The following is a 17,834-nucleotide window of genomic DNA, read 5'->3' on the forward strand; positions in this document are numbered from 1 at the left end:
CCCGAATGTTCCCGGACCATTTGAGCGAGTGCGGATTAGAACTGGCGTCAGCAGTCGGAAAGCAGACCATCAACGGCAACCTAATCCATGCAATGGCAGAGCGATGGAATCCTCAAACGTGTACCTTCTGGTTCCTATGGGGAGAGATGACTGTTTTAATGGATGAATTTTCAGAAATCATGGGGTTGCCAGAACCAGCCGGTCAACCAGGAGACCCATTAGAGCATCAATTCCTTATCAATGTCAAGGGTTTGGACCCCCGAGACTCCTTAGCTCGTATGACAGGCTGCCGATCTTGGCCTCTGATCCAGTTGGAAGGAAATGAATATGTTGACCTACTTGAGTTGTACCGCCAGTACGGGACCTTCGTCGAAGTCAGCTCGCTATCAAGAACAGCCAAAGAAAGGATTCAGAATGCAATGGTTCTATGCACTGTAGGATTATCCCTCTTCCCAGATGGACAAAACTACATGGACATCAGAATAATCCAGCTTATGAGAAGATGGGGAAGTCGACAAACCAACCGTCTTTCCATAGCCATGGCAGCGCTCGCCTTCCTATATCGTGGTCTGACCCGTTTCTCACTGGGGGAATCCATCTTAGTTGAAGGTTGCATCTACGCACTTCAATCCTGGTTCTTCCAGCATGTTCCAGCCCGAGCAAACTCTTTTAGATACAATGGACAAGAACTCCTTCCAGTAGCGCAGTACCGATCCATGATCAACAACATTCAAGAAGATGACATTGTCTGGGACTATTTGATCGGCAACTATCTCCTCCCAGATATACGTACGCTTACGGCAAGCGGTTCAAGTTGTTGGGACCTTTCTTCTGCACTTACTACCAACCAGAGAGATGTGTTCGGCAATTCTCCCAGAGGCAGCAGTACGTCGAGGCCCGACTGTTATCAGGAGCTATGGCAGAGTTCGATCTCACCTCCGCACAATGGTCTGGGGCATATCATTCTGCCTGCTACAGCTAGGATTCCTTTGTCTCTCTTAAAATCTTTCCAGGTCCTAGAGTGTCTGTCGACTATCATGAATGGTGGCAAATTGTTTGTCCCCCACCTCTTTGTCAAGATCAATAAAGTCATGTTTCCTCATTTCTATAAAATTATCTCTCTTTCCATTGTGGTTTAACGACCTCGCCTAGGTAACAAGGCATATTTTCGTTGTTTATTTCTTTTGCAGAGGGAATGACAACACAATTGTCGTGATTCCCGCGATGACTTAGTCCCTAGTAATGGGATATCTTTTTCAAATTGTCTACCATATTTCCAGCAAATATTTCTTCCAAAAAATCAATTCCTACAAAATCTAATCAGGTCTTTGCCCTGCAGAAAGCATCCACAGCATTTGATGGTGCAAACAAGATCAGGCAAAAGGACAGCAACACCGCAGTACTCGTCAGCCTTGGAAGAAGAAATGGGTTCCCCCCGGTCTGAGAAGAGTCAAGAGCAGCAGCAAGAAGATGATGGCATAAACCTTTAAATGTATGCCATGTTTCGAAAAATGATGAACAAAATGATGAATGAGCATCCCGGGACCAGCTCAGAAAGGAACCCATTCAGAGAAAAGTTCCATGGTCACAGGGGTAAGAAGGCTTCCAAAAGGCAGATCCAGTCAGAGGAAATCTCAGATGAATCAGACTCCATTGAAGATACAGATGAAGAATATGAAGTGCCTCCAGCATTTCAGAAACGTGGCCAAAGTAAAAGCCGCAGATCAAAGAGCAGAGAGGCAGAAGAGCCTTTGCAAGCGCAATTCAAGGAAATGGCCCGAGTTGTCAAGGATCTGCAAGCCCGCGACAAGGGCAAGAAAGTCTTCACCAGTGAGGACTTCTATGACGGCTTAGAAGGGGATGATGATCTGGAAAATCTTCCTCGAAAATTCATCAAATTCGACGGCTCTGGCGACCCAAAAGCTCATCTCGCCACTTTCTTTGCTGAATGCTCTCGGTTCAAGAGGGACAACCGAGCATTGTTTCTATGCTTCTCCCGTAGCTTGGAAGGAGTTGCAGCTAAGTGGTATGCTGAGCATATCAACCCCATCGAGCTCAAGGAGTTTGATAAAGTTGTAAATCTCTTTATTGAACGCTTCTTGTTCAACACAGAGGCGCTTCCTACATTGAGTCATCTCTGCAATTTAAAGCAGAACGAGAATGAAAAAGCACGGGATTTCATTCACAGATGGAGATCGGCCTGCAACAAAATGAGAGATCTTATCTCAGAAAGGCACGCCCTGTCCCTAATCCTCAACAACTTTTCGCAGCCGCTAAGAGGATTGATCTCCACAGCACCATCCAGGACCTTCATTGAGCTGACTGAACGAGCCGAATGGCTCAAACTAAGTGTGGAAAATGGAGTCTATGAAGGCTTCACCTTTTTCCAAGAACAACTCCCAAGGTGAGCAGAAAAAGAAAGCTCACTTCACTTATTCTGCCAGCAACAGCAACAAAGGCCGAAATCAGCACAAAGAGCAGAAGAGAGATTACTGCTACAACTCAGGCAATTCGAACAACAAGGATCAGAAAGCAAAGCCTGCTCCTCAGTACAACAAGCCTTCTCAGCAGGATCAAGGGCCGAAACTGTGTGAGAAGACCAAACATGAAGGATGGAGTTACGATAGAATATTTACTTCTCTTGACCAAACACTCGAAGATGTGCTCGAATATATGCTGTCAAAAGAAATGGTCAAGTTGCCCATATTGGTTGATCCCCCTGTGCCCATGGGAAAATGGAAAGATCAGTTCTGCAAGTTCCACAGGACAGTGGGGCACAACACTGAGAACTGCTTTGTTCTCAAAAACATCGTGCAAGATCTCATTGAAAAAAATCTTTTAGTGGAATGAGAAGAAGAAGAGAAGATGGATATTCTCAATCAGCCATTTCCTCCACACACCACAGCTGTAGTGTTGGCGCAGCCATTTCTACCACACGAGCATATCAAGCCATGTTCTGCACAAGATCTACAAGTTCAGCATCAGGTGTCAGTACTATGACAAGCAACTCCTGATTCCAAGAAGATGGACTTAATCTCAGCATTCGACAAGATGAAAGTCTCGGAAGCACCTGTAAAGTCAGCCCCCAAGTCAAAGGAAACACCTGACTTTCTCAAGCAAATTATCAAACCCAGGCTGGAGAGTTCAAGTCAGAAGCCTCTGACCGCTCTATCCAATGTCTCCATCCTTGACTTGGCCAAGAATTCTAGCAAGCACCAGCAAGTACTGGATGATTTACTCAGGAAAATCAAGGTTAAGCCCAGTACCACTCCTGAAGACATGGCACATATAGTGAACTCTGCCATGACAAATGCACCTATCACCTTCTCGGATGAGGACCTTCCAAAGCCTCATTCCTTTCACAATAATGCTCTTTACATCGTCGTTCGGGTAAGGGGAATGACAGTACCCCATGTGCTAGTAGATGGAGGCAGCAGCCTCAATATATGTCCCGAGATGACCGCAAAAGCATTAGGGATCAAAGATAAAGAATACATCCCAGATCCCATCACAATATATGGATTTGACAACCATGGTCAAACGGCAAAAGGGAAGATATTTCTGGAGGTATTCATCAACTATTCGGTGCACTCCGTCCTTTTCCATGTGGTTAATGTGCCACCCACCTACAACTTGCTGCTCGGAAGGACATGGATTCACAATGCTAATGCAGTGCCTTTCACCCTGCATCAATGCGTAAAGTGGTCAAAAGGTGGAATGATTACCACAATACTGGGAGAAGACCCAGAAGAAAGTCTCCCACAGCCCATGATTCCCCAGCCATCATTCAACGCAGATATTCCCAGCATCAGGGAAAGTGAAGAGATCAGTCACGGAGAAAATCGAGAAATACTCCCGACATCATCAGAACTATCTTTGCACACTATAGCCATGACCCGATGGAGAGGTCCTCAATTCTTTAAGGTTGGAGGCCGAATCGACTACAGCACCATTAAGGATCACCCCTTGTTTCCTCAATTCATGAAGGCAAGAAAGGGATTTGATTTGCTCCTGAAACATGGTTATCAACCCTTCAAGGGACTCGGCAAAAATGAAGATGGCCGCATCGAACCAGTGATCCAGAAACATCGTCCCCATAGAGCAGGACTAGGGTTCTCCGGAGGAAGCTCATCAAAGAAGACTGTTTTTGTCAAAGGGGCACAATAAAGACCATTTGTTATTTCTTTCTATTCTTTCCAAAATAAATGTCTCATTTTTATCAATGTCCTTGATCAATTCAAAATCAATAAAATTTCAAATTTCTTTGTCTATCTGGATGTCATTTATTCCCTTTTTGTCTACCTCTTCATTTTATAATTCAATTTCATGCATGGTTCTCTTCAAATGATTGCTTGTCTTACTATAGACCGATTTATCTGAACCAAATTTTTCATCCAAAAATTTCAGAATGACTTCTCGGACAATTAAGAAGCTCGTTCTCAATCCCAAGGCTTTTAAGAAATCGGCAACAATTCACGGAGTCAAAGCAAGCACCGAAGATGGCCAGATTGCAAAGCGATCAGATGATTGTGCAGAATATGATCAATCTCTTCAAGAATTACCAGAGTTTGCCGCAGTTCAGAAGCAGGACGAACCATCTCCTCTAGTACAAGATCCGACTGAAGATGTCAATATCGGTTCAGAGGAAAATCCCAAAATTCTCCAGATTGGAACCAGTCTGAGTCCGGAAGAAAAGAAAAGACTTACAGATTTTCTCAAGCGGCATGAAGAAGTGTTCGCATGGACATATAAAGACATGCCGGGCTTAGACCCCAAATTGGTCGAACACCGACTCGTCTTGAAGCCAGATGCTAAGCCAGTCAAGCAGAAGCTAAGAAAAATGGATCCAAGAATAGAACAACAAGTCAAAGAAGGACTTGAAAATCTGCTCAAAGCAGGATTTATCCGAGCTATTGACTACCCAGATTGGTTAGCCAATATCGTCGTTGTCCCAAAGAAGAGTGGCAAAGTAAGGATCTGCATAGACTTCAGAGACCTCAATAAGGCAACTCCGAAGGATGACTATCCACTTCCAAGCATCGATCTTCTAGTCGATAGCACGGCAGGACATGCCATATTCTCATTCATGGACGGATATTCTGGCTACAATCAGATTAAGTTGGCCGCCCGCGACCAATCCAAAACTTCTTTCACTACACCTTGGGGCACTTTCTGCTATACCGTTATGCCTTTTGGGCTCAAGAATGCCGGAGCAACATATCAACGGGCAATGGTCGTTATCTTTCACGATCAGATGCGCAAAATCATGGATGCGTATGTTGATGATATCCTCGTGAAATCTAAAGAGGGAGAGGATCACCTCGAAGCCCTTGATCAAGTCTTTAAGCGACTCATTCTTTATAAGTTAAGGCTTAACCCACAAAAGTGTGTCTTTGGAGTCGAATCAGGGAAACTGTTGGGTTTTCTGGTCAGCAAAAAGGGGATTGAAGTCGACCCAGCCAAAGCAAAGGCTATCATTGATATGCCACACCCAAAGAATCTCAAAGAACTGCATAGCCTTCAAGGACGTATGCAGTCAATCCGGCGATTTATTTCCAACTTGGCGATGAGATGCGAACCTTTCAACCACTTACTCAGAAAAGGAGTGAAGTTTGAATGGGGACCAGAGTGTCAACAATCGTTCGATCGAATCAAGAAGTATCTTCTCAATCCTCCTATCTTGAAGCCGCCTGAATTGGGAAAACCTCTTTTATTATACATCTCAGTCAATCAAGTCGCATGCGGCGGGTTCTTGGCGCAATACAAAGAAGGCAGCCTGATAGAGCATGCCATCTATTATGTGAGTAAGACTTTCATAGATTATGAAAAGAGATACTCTCAAATAGAGAAGACCTGCCTAGCCCTGGTATGGATGTGTCAGAAGCTAAGACACTACCTGCTAGCATCTGAAGTCAAAATTTTGTCTAAGCTCAATCCTCTCAAATATATCTTGGAGCAACCTTTTCTAAGCGGACGAGTCTCAAAATGGCAAGTCTTACTGATGCAGTATGACTTAGAATATGTCTCGCAGCAATCAATCAAAGGCCAAGCAATTGCAGATCAATTGGCGGATTTTCCTCTGGTAGAAGAAACGAAAGCCGAAGATGACTTCCCTGATGAGCAAATTTGCAATTTCCAGTCTGGAATTTATTTTCGATGGTTCTAAGAACATGGCCGGAATAGGCATTGGAATCCTATTAATCACTCCCGAGAAGGAGATGATTCCATTTTCTCTCAAGTTAGATTTTCAATGTACCCACAATATGGCCGAATATGAAGCCCTGATTCAAGGTCTAAAGATTCTACTAGACTTCAATGTTAAGAGAGTGCATGCCTACGGCGACTCATTACTTGTTGTCAATCAAGTTCGAGCTGAATGGCAGGTCAAAGATCAGAAGCTATTCCCCTATCAGAAAATTGTTGCAGCTCTTGCCAGCAAGTTTGAAGAATTTCAGCTCTTCCATATCAAGAGAGATTTTAATCAAGTGGCTGATAGCCTAGCCAGTTTAGGCTTCATCATAGCATTCAGAAATGGAGAATCTTGTCGCTCTTTTGAAATTGGCAGACTTGACCAACCTGTTTTCCTTCCAGCGAAGCAAGTAAACCAGGCTGAGCAAAAGAAGCCTTGGTATTACAATATCAAAACTTTCGTAGAAACTGGCGAATTTCCTCCAGAACTCTCAAAGAAAGAGCCGCGAGCAATCCAGCGTATGTCTACTCAACACTTCATTTTGGCCAATGTCCTCTATCGTCAAGGATTCAGTTCAGAATATTCCAGATGTTTAGATGAAGACGAAGCCAAAGAAGTCTTGCGAGAAGCACACGAAGGCATTTGTGGTGGTCACGTCGGTTACCAAACCCTTGTCAAGCAAATCATCAGAGCAGGTTATTACTGGAAGACCATGCAATAAGACTGTTATCATTATGTGAAGAAGTGTGTGCAATGTCAGATACACGCACCTTCCATCCATGCTCCGGCGACATATTTACAATCTGTTGTTTCTCCATGGCCGTTCTCCATGTGGGCCTTCGATGTCGTAGGTCCCATCACTCCTTCAGCTTCAAATAGCCACAAATACTTCCTTGCCGCAATAGAATACTTCACCAAGTGGGTAGAAGCTATCACTCTTCGCACCGTAAAAGGACGACATGTGGTCTCTTTCATTCACAAGAACATCCTTTGCCGTTTCGGCATCCCACATGACATTGTGTCAGACAATGGCAGTCATTTCAAGAATGAAAAGATGAAGACATTCTGCTCAAAATTCAATATCTATCACCATTTTTCCGCTCCATATTATCCTCAAGGGAATGGTCAGGCAGAGGCCACCAATAAGATTTTAATTCGTATCTTGGAGCGAACTGTGGAAACAGGGCGTGACTGGCATGAGAAGATCCACGATGCACTATGGGCCTATCGGACCACCATTCGCACTCCAACGAATGCTACTCCATCAGAATTGGTCTATGGAACAGAAGTAGTATTGCCGCTACATGTTCAGAAACCCGCTTTAAAATTTGCTTCACTTCTGCAATTACCTCTTGATTAATACCAGCAGCAGCGACTAGTGCAACTAGACTTACTCGACGAGAGAAGGCTAAAAGCAGCAGAGCATGCTCAATCTTATCGCCAGAGAGTAGCCAGGCAATATGCAAAGTCTATCATCGAAAGAAGATTCAAAGTCAATGATTTAGTACTTCGATCCACAGCTTATCTCAAGCATCGTCCCGGCGGCAAATGGTCGCCAAATTGGGAAGGTCCCTATGTTGTCAAAGAAGCATTACCCCGCAACTCATATTGGCTCATCAATGCCGATGGGGTAGAATTGCCAGATCCTATTAATGCTCGTCACTTGAAAAAGTTTTATACTTAAAACATTTATTCTCCTCTTGTAATCCTTCCTATTTTCTTTCAAATAATGATCAAGCTTTCTTTCCCAGTTACACTAGGGCATTTCAAAAAAAAATTGTTTTGTATGCAGGCAGAATAAAGAAATTCCTCATTTCACGCACTCGTGCATTCATGTGCATCAATTCATATTCATTTATATCCAACTGCATTAACAACAATCTGGTCAGTATTGGGATTTCAACAAACAGTCCCATCACAATTCCTAATGATTCCAAATTGAAAGGTAATCACCAATACTAAACCAAAACCCAGAACTGGTATTATTTCAAAATCCAGTATTCAAACGGGCACATTTTCAAAATCCCAATTTTTCAGAAAACCGAGTTCTGACTCGGGCTTTTTATTCAAATCATTTTCTTTTGTTGTTCCGGGTTCCGACTCGAGATCTCTCTATTCATTCGAGCTCAAATTCGAGCTCTTCATTTTTCTCTGTTGATTCGGGTTCCGACTCGTGATCTCATTACATCATTCGAGCTCCGATTAGAGCTCTTCATTTTCTTTTGTTGATCCGGGTTCCGACTCGTGATCTCTGTATTTTATTCGAGCTCTGACTCGAACTCATCATTCTCCTTTGTTGATCCAAGTCATTTTGAACCTCAGGGTCTGTCAATTGCTCATATTTGATATTTTGCCCTCCAAATTCCAATTTAAATCCTCAAATCAGGAAATTCTTCAACTTTGACCTTCGGGTCACCCAAACTCCAATTCTTAATTGCAATTACCAATTCCCAATTTTCGACCTTCGGGTCAATCAATGTCCAATTTTCGACCTTCGGGTCACCCAATTTCCAAATTTCGACCTTCAGGTCACTCAATTCTCAATTTCGACTTTCGAGTCACACAATTTCGACCTTTTGGTCAACCAATTCTCAATTTCGACCGTCAAATCATCCAATTTCGACCTTCGGGTCATTCAATTTCCAGCAACCAATTTTCCAATTTCGATCTTTGGGTCAATCAATCTCAATATCCAATTTCAATCATTTTCTCTTGCGAGAGACCCTTTTTAGGGAGAGTTCGAGGGAGCTCGTTCTTTTCGCATGCTATCCAATTCGTTCACTTAGCCCCTTTTCAGGGAGAGTTTGAAAGGACTCGCGTCTTTGTGAACCGTTTGCAAAACAATTTCCAATTTCACATGAGGAACCCTTTTAAAGGGAGAGGCTCGACGGAGACTCACTTTTGTTGTGACCCCCCCCCCCCCCCCAATTTCATACTAGGCCTTTTTCGTCATGAAGGACCCTCTTTTTAGGGAGAGTGTGATGGACTCGTTCCTTTCATGACCCAATTTTCTGACCTCACTATTATCGGCCCCCTTTCCATAAGAGAAGCCTAATATTAAGGAGCTTTGACGAAAGCTTAATTTCTCTTTGAAAGTTCGTTTTGCAAACACCTCCTCTTCAGGCAAGAGAGGAGTATTTCCCATTCAGGTAAGGGCTAAGCCTGAGTCTCTCTTTTTGGGGAAAAAGAGAGGAGAATTTTCGTCACGGATGTATTGAGCCGGATTTCAAATACTCTCTTTCACCAAGGATTTCAAGAAAATTTTGTCAATTTGTCAATCAAATTATTGGTTGATTCCAGAATCTTTATTGCACTAATCTCTATCTCAATTTACCTTCAGCATTACTTCCAAAAGAGTGAAGCTTTTGCGAAAAGAGATTCAAAACTCAAATTCTTTCTATTGGCCAACCAAAAGGATGAAGGATAAATCCTCGATATGGCCAGAAAAGAAGATTCAATGTTAGTGAAAAGCCATGGATGATTGATATTGATCGCAGTCAATGGCACATCTTTAAAGATTATTCTTGTAAAGATGAGGCAGTGAAAATATCCTGAGTGCTAGAAAAGAGAACATTTATCCAAGCCCTGTCTCCTCCAAATCACCTAAGTTGCAATTAAATATCCGCAAAAGGGATCTCTCACATGTCGTCAAGATGAAGGCGAATTAGGCGAGTAGACCCCCGGGGCCAAAGAAGATTCGAAACATCTCCAAGATGACGGAGTTTGTGACGGATCCTTTCAGGGAAAGTCCAAAGCACTGTCGAGATGAAGGCAGATGTGATGAACCTCTCGACAATCCCTAAAAGATATTTAATTTCAGCTATCATCCAAAGATCTCCAAACCCATTGCCCAAAAAGGATCGAAACATCTCCAAGTTGAAGGAGTTTGTGACGTACCCTTCCAAAAGAGAGAAAGAGAGGAAAAAGAAAGAGAGAAAAAGTAAGAACACCTCCAAAATGAAGGAGAATGTAGCCAAAACACCAGAGAGTCAAAAGAGTGCAGAAAGATTATCATGAGAGAAGCTCCCAGGATATCAAACTGCCAAATCTATCAAGAATCATCTTTAAATTTGTGAAATTCTATTATCAATACTCTTTCATCAACGGCTTTCATAATATCAAATTCTCTTTCCTGCTCATATGAAGGAAATTGATAGCTTCCTTAAAGAAGGCCAATGTTAAGTAATTTGGGTTCCCAATCTCGATTCTACGAAGTGAATCTCGTTTGGAGGTCATGCTTTGGGTAGAAAAGAAAGAATATCTTTGCAACCATGTGCAACATTTTCAAAAATTTAGAATCAACAGCAGAATTTCCAACATTTTGACAATATTTTCCAGCTATCTTGACGTGAAGTGAGAGCTTGATGTCCGTCTTTGATACATCCAGACACCAATTTTAAATCCCTCTTAAGGACTTGATTTCTTTCGTTCTTTGAGAGCATGAACTCTCAGATTTGCACACTTCCTTGTGTCCCCACTGTCCCACCATAGACAGTCCCATTTTGATTCGAGGTCGAACCACCAATCATTTTCTCGCAAAAGGCAATTTCAAAAGCTGACTTTAGTCTCAGCAATGAGACGCCCTAAATCAATCCCTTTTCAAGCTTTAGGGACCCCATTTTCCTTCCTTTTGCAAAAAACCCTCTCGGATTTATTGTGCAAGATCTGAAGGTTCCATCATGGTCTCTTCCTTCGAGGATTCCATCCATTTTCCACCCGATCAGGATAAGGGTACAAACCTGAGCCTCAATCAAAGAGGTATTCCATTTTCCGCCCGATCACGATAAGGGTACAAACCTGAGCCTCCTTTGATGAGGTATTTCATTTTCCACCCGATCAGGATAAGGGTACAAACCTGAGCCTCAATCAAAGAGGTATTCCATCTTCTGCCCGATCAGGATAAGGGTACAAACCTGAGCCTCACTCAAAGAGGTATTCCATTTTCCGCCCGATCAGGTTAAGGGTATAAACCTGAGTCTCATTTCGATGAGATATTCCATTTCCCAATCAGGTTAAGGGTCAAACCTGAGCTACGTTCCAAGTGAGGTATTTTTGTCCCATCCAGGTTAAGGGCATAAAACCTGAACCTCGCTCTCATAGAGCAAACCTTTCCTCTTCATTCTTCGCTCATATCTACCATCTTCCTCGGGCCAATTTTCTCATACCCAGTCAGATCCTTCTAACTGGGGCATTTTTTTATATATAGCCCAAATTTGGTGTATTTTTCTTTGCCACTAAGCTCGGCCACAAGCCGGCATAGTAGCAAAGAGGGGCATCTGTAAACACCCCAAATTTTCACTCACCTCCCCGACATTTCCACCAAGCAGCATCATTCAACCTTTGAAATCGCCGGAGGGCAAAATGGTCATTTTCTGAGCCCGGACCTTGCAAAAGTCTAAATTTCATCTGCAACTCTCAAAATTTCTCTATTTTTAGCTCAGATGTTCAAAATTTTATTCCTGACAGAAGACAGGAATCTCCAAGTCTTGGTTCAAGATTCTATTACATAAGACATGACATTGCATATCATTGCATGAGCATTTCATATCACTGCACTGCACAGCATGTCATTTCGAGGTCCAGAACTCTCGATTTCAAAATTTTCAATTCAGATTTGAATTTCAACTCTTTTCAAAATTGATTTCAAAACCCTGGGTCTTCAAAATTATCAATTCTTCCCATTTTACCCCCAGGGCTCTGAATTTCAAAATATTTCCTCAAGAAAACAATCTGGATAATTTTTCAATAAATTTTCAATAAATTTCAACTCAGATTTTGCCTTTTGTCAGCTATTTCAACTATCATTCTTTTACAAAATCGCCCTACAGGGGCTAACTCTTTTCAAAATTTCTGTTTTACCGATTAGTCCAAATTTTATGAAAATTCCAAAAAAGAGGTTTTACTGTCTTATTCTTATTTCAATAAAGAAGCAATGTGGGACCCACACTAAGGTGGTGTCACACGGGTTTTTCTTTTAAAAATTTTGAATTTTGAAAAACCCAAAAATATAGGAGCCTTGTCCCCTGGATTGGTGTCACTTGTCTTTTCTCTCTCCTCCCATTTCCATGCCAAGTGTCAGTGTGGGGCTACCTTAAGAAGCCGCCACATGTCATCCCATTTATCTGCCATGTGTCACCCTATCCATCCTGCGCCATGTGTCATTCCAAAGATCACTCTGAGATGCCAAGTGTCATGGGTTGTCCTGTCCAGAAAAAGTGGAGCTTGTCTCCTCTGAGGTGGCGCCACTTGAAGTGTGTCTCCTGCAGGGGACACGTGTCAACCTCTCCCTCCTTCTAGAAAAGAAGCCTAACACATGTCTCTCCCTACTTTTCTCAGAAAAATAGGAGACACGTGTCACTCCTAGATTCCTCCAGAAAAAGTAGGCTTGTCTCCTCTGAGGTGGCGCCATTTGGAGTGTGTCTCCTGCAGAGGACACATGTCAATCTCTCATTTCCTCAGAAAAAGCAAATGCCATGTGTCATTCTCTGCTCTTCTCAGAAAAAGCAAATGCCATGTGTCACTTCCTGCTCTCTTCAGAGAAAGCTAGAATTCAAATATTCAAATCTCTCCGTAGGTGGCGCAAATCCTGAACTTCACCTTTTCCACTTTGTCTGAGATGGTGTCACATGTTCCTTGCTTTTCCCTCCTGCCACATGGCATCGTAGGAGCCACTCTGAGGAAATGCCACATGTCCATCCTTCATTCCTCCTGAGCCAACCTCCATTTGAAATTCAAATTCACCTTCTGAGGTGGCGCCATTTGAGAAGACTTCTCCAGACAGCTGACACTTGTCTGCTACATGTCCAAACTCTTCCAGTCTTGTTCTTCTGCCACATGACAGTGTGGAACCCCCCTAAGGTGGCGCCACATGTCAGCCTCTCCTTCCCTGCAGAAAAGTAGAATTTGAATTCCTCTGAGGTGGCACAGAGTGCTTCCTCCACTCCTGTCCTTCTGACACATGGCAAGAGCCTCCAGAGATGGCGCCACATGGCATGCTCCTACTATTTCCAGCTTTACACCTCAGAACACCTTTTGAGGTGGCACCAATCCAGAGTCCCACTTGGATTCAAATTTTATTTTATTTTAATTTTTTATAAAAGTAGCCCACCATGAGGTGGCGCCACCTGAGGACTCCCTACAAAAAACAATTTTGAATTTCAAACCCCAGATAGCACCCTTTGAGGTGGCGCCATCTGGGAGCTTCCTGCAGAGAAAATCAAGCAAACCAAATTTTGAAAAATTTCAAATTCTGCTGAGGTGTCACACCCATAAAATTCTCATTTTTTATTTTCTCAAAAATCAAAATATCACCCCTGAGATGGCGCCACATGGAGGGCTTAGATTGAGCCTGTTTGAAATTCAAATTTTTCAGAAAAAATCTATAAAAACAAGGGTTCACGCCCAGCCTAAAGAGACCATTTTTTTTAGCTCTTGTGAACTTGGAAATTCGACCTAGCCTTCCAAAGAACCCGATTTTTGCACTTTGGAATTCACGCCCCCTTTGGCTCAGTGAAGAAGGCACGGTGGGTCGATTTTGGTGAATCATCCGAAGCCCGGATCGAAGGACGAACAAAGCCCGTGATAGCCGTCCCTTTCAAGAGCTTCAACGCTGCCTAACGAAGCAAGGTACACTTTTTTTCCTCTTGATTTGATTTCATAATTCGATTCGGGAGTCGTTTGAAGAAAGAGCTCATCCGAGAGATGGATTGAGCTATTCTCACAAAACGACACATATAAAAATATATGATTATGATTCCTTGATGATTTTTAGAATTCATGCATTTAGCTAGATTTAATTTGCATTTTATTTCATTTATTTAGCATGTTTCATGAATTAATTAGGATTAATTTAGCATTTATTTCAATTCTGCTCATTTTCAGTAGTTCTCTGTTTTTGTCAGTTAGTCCACATGTCATTTCATGCATTTATTTTTTATTACAAATTCCAAAAAAAATCATGGAATGCGCCCTTAGGTGTCCCTAGAATTGTTCCAAAAATTTGGAAGCATTTGAATTTGTTTACTGCGGTAAACATTCAAAATGACAAATCGGGTTTTGTTACCCGGGATGCGTTTTAAAAATTATTTTCCGATTATAAAATCTAAATCTCCCTCATGGGAGATCCGCTTTTCGATCCGAAAGATGTTATGAACTCGGGAGAATGTCTAGTTGTTAACCTGATTTTCTCAGATTTTTTTAATTTTTTTTTATGTCTGACAAAAATCCGAGAGTTCGGGACACGTGTCAGAGCCTGATTTGGGCCTCTGAGAATTTGGATCGACTTAGGTCGATGGGTTCTCTTTGTGTGTTGCTCCAAATCCAAAACTGTAAAAAGTAAAAGTTATGTCCGAGGTGTCCTCTGTTTGCATCTGAAAGACTGCGATTTTTAGAACAGTAGTGATACCTGTTTCGGATTTTTTTCGTCAGTCCCCTGTTTGGTCACATTTGTCTGTTTTGTCAATTTAGGAACACAAAGTTATATTTTTATCTATGTTTCTGTTGATCAAATGTCAAAGTTATGAACATGAAAGTTGTCCATGTAGGTGTCGTGAGTATCGCTGTTAAATATCAGAAATTTCCATGGCTTTTTTCTATTTATTTAGCATTTTATATTAGATTAGATTGATTTTTACCTCTGTCAGAACCAAATCCCTGTTACCAAACTCACCATGGCTCAAATCCCGTAGCTGTAAAAACCAAAAATGTTTCATTTCCGGTCCTTTAGCAGTATGCAAAATATCATAAGTTTTTATGGTGTAAATCTTGCATTATCATATTAAGCATTGCATTTGGTTCGGGTCCATAGGCGAAATCCATCATTTTAGGACTTTCTTTAAATTTTAGCATTCAAATCATATCATTTTGTGAATTTTAGCATGCTAGGCTGTTTATCAGAGTATGTAGATGCTTCATACCGAATTTGGTGTGATTTGGAATTCATTTGAGGCTTGATTTAGCCATAATATCAAAACAGGGCATCGCGGGACCCTGATCCAAGCGAAAAACAAGCGAAATTCGTTATTTTGGATAAATTGCAAAATGTCAAATTCTGATTTTACAGTCCTAAGGTGTTTAGCAGCATGTCATAATGCCTCATCATGCATTTCATCATCATTTGATTCAATTTGAATTTCGAAATCTTAATTTTACCAAGTTTTCCTTCAAAAAAAACCCTGATTTTAAAGGTATACCTTTATAATTAGGGGTATTTTGGTCATTTTGACCACCATTCTGAATTTCAAACTATTTTCCACTGAATTTCTTGCATTTACATCATTTCAAATATCAAGGAAGCATGAGAATAGGGTTTATATCCAATTAAATCCAATAATTTCATAATATTATTGGAAAATCTTGGAAAAACCCACATATTTGAGCTAACCTTATTTCAAGATTTGGCAGAGACATCCAAAAGAAGGAGCTGAAGTCTGAAAATTGCTTTTATTTCATTTATTTGGTGATGTAATAATGTAAATTTTGGAATAAGAGATTTAATTTCCTGCTTAGACTAGGATGCATATCATATAGTTTGAATTTATGCAATATCTTGCTTATGTGATGCATGCATCTTATTTCAAAAGCACTATGAATGTACACGAATGGCACGTGAACCAACTCTTAGGGAGTTGATGGACTCGGTGGAATCCATATTTACGACCCTAGTCGGAATATGGACGAGACCCGGATCCATCATCTTTCTACTAGTCACATTGAGCCTACACTCTTAGGCTATCTTAAAATGCACATCATATTTCTAATATTTTCAAAGTATTGGGCATTAAATCAATTAAACTCTGAACATATTCATGGCCACAGTCAGGATATGCGAAGGATTTATTTTGACTTAATGCATATTTTCCAACAAATTTCTTAGAAAATCTTTCAAAGTGCATTCATTCACTCATATCATTTGCATCATGAAATCCTTGGTTTTCCCATGATTTTCTTAAGAAAACTTCATTCTCAAGAAATCGATTTCTCAAGAAACTCTGAGGATTTTCCAAAATCGGTTTTCCCAAGTTAAGTTTTCACAGTTTTCCATGGAAACCAGTCTCTCAAGAAACTTCTAAGTTGGATTTCCAAAATCAAAGTTTTCCCTCGATTTTCCTTGGAAAATGTTATTTTCTTAAGATTTTCAAAAAGAGTTTTCCAATCTTTCTCAAAGATCCAAATCAATTTCCAAGTATTTCAAGGCTAAGATTCTCAGGATTTCAATTTTGCAAGTTTTGAATTTCCTTCTCCAATGAGTTTTCCTATAAATTTTCCATCATTTTCCTAAGAAAATCCTCAAAGTCAGAGTTTTCCTGAGAAGTGTTTCCCTTTTCAAATGTTCAGCTTTTTCTCAAGAATCACTTCTATTTTCTCAGGATTCTCAATTATTCATGATTTTCCCACAACTTTATAAACTTTCTCGTGATTTCAAAAACCCCTTTTCATCTGAGTTTCCTGAGAAATTGGCTTTCATCCTTTTCCTGAGAAATGCTTTTCCAACTCCAAATGTTTTCTAAGCATACATCATGTTTTTCCCAAGCTGCATTTTCCAAAATCTCATAGCACATGCCTGAATTCTCTGTGCATTTAGGATAGAACATAATTTCGATGATTTAACTAAGTCAAGCACAATTTTGGTCCTTGGTTCGATTACCCCTGTTAAAGGCAGCAGGAACGGTCGAACCTCGTACCGACAGGTCGAGCCCCATCCCATGGATTTTCCCGCATTTTCAAAACGGAGGCGAGTATTTCAAAACAATTTCCAAAACCGGTCAAGTTTGAAGCGCGAAATCATTTTCCTCTTTCTCTCTTCCGCAAGGAAGGGAAGACGGGGAAAAATTTCGCGACGATAACAGTTAGTACCCTAAATTTTGTTGCCATTAAGGCAAATCTAGGCAAAATCATCCATTTTTAGGGTTTTTATTTGAATTTCCATATTGAAAAATACCAAAAAATAGATTTTCGGATTCCATTCTGTTCTTAGGGTAAATTTAGATCTCCATGCCAAATTTGGTGCAATTTCAAGTTCATTTGCCATGTGTGTTACTTAAACTGTCAAATTTAGGCGAAATTCAGTGTTTTTGTTGATATTTTTGCATTTTTAGGGTTTTAGCATGCATATAATCATTTTATATCATATTATGTTTGATTTCCATCTCATTTTCATCATTGGAATTTTGAAATTCTCATTTTTACAAAAATGATTTCTGAAAACCCTGATTTGAAGGCCATAGACCTTCATTTTTCATATTTTCATGCATACAATCATATCATATCATCTTGTGTTTGATTTTATTTTCATTTGAATTTCAAAATCTCATTTTTTTATAAAACATCTTTCTGAAAACCCTGATTTCAAGGCCATAGTCTTGCTATCAGGGGCATTTTAGTCATTTTCATCCTAATTTTGAATTTTCAAATCTTATTTTTATATTTTCAATCCATTTTCATCATTTATTTCTTATGTTTATATCAAAGAGGTATGAATCAGGGTTTATATCTGGGTAAAATCTAATGATTTCTCGATATTATCGGATAAATCCAGATAAACCTACATTTTTGTGCTAACCCCATTTTCTAGTTTTGCAGGGATATTCAAGAAGAAGATTTTATTTATTTTTCTTTCATTCAATTCAATGTAATATCAAATGTA

Source organism: Nuphar pumila, chromosome 12 (assembly GCF_984573655.1).
Source record: "Nuphar pumila chromosome 12, dmNupPumi1.hap1.1, whole genome shotgun sequence".
Taxonomy (NCBI): Eukaryota; Viridiplantae; Streptophyta; class Magnoliopsida; order Nymphaeales; family Nymphaeaceae; genus Nuphar; species Nuphar pumila.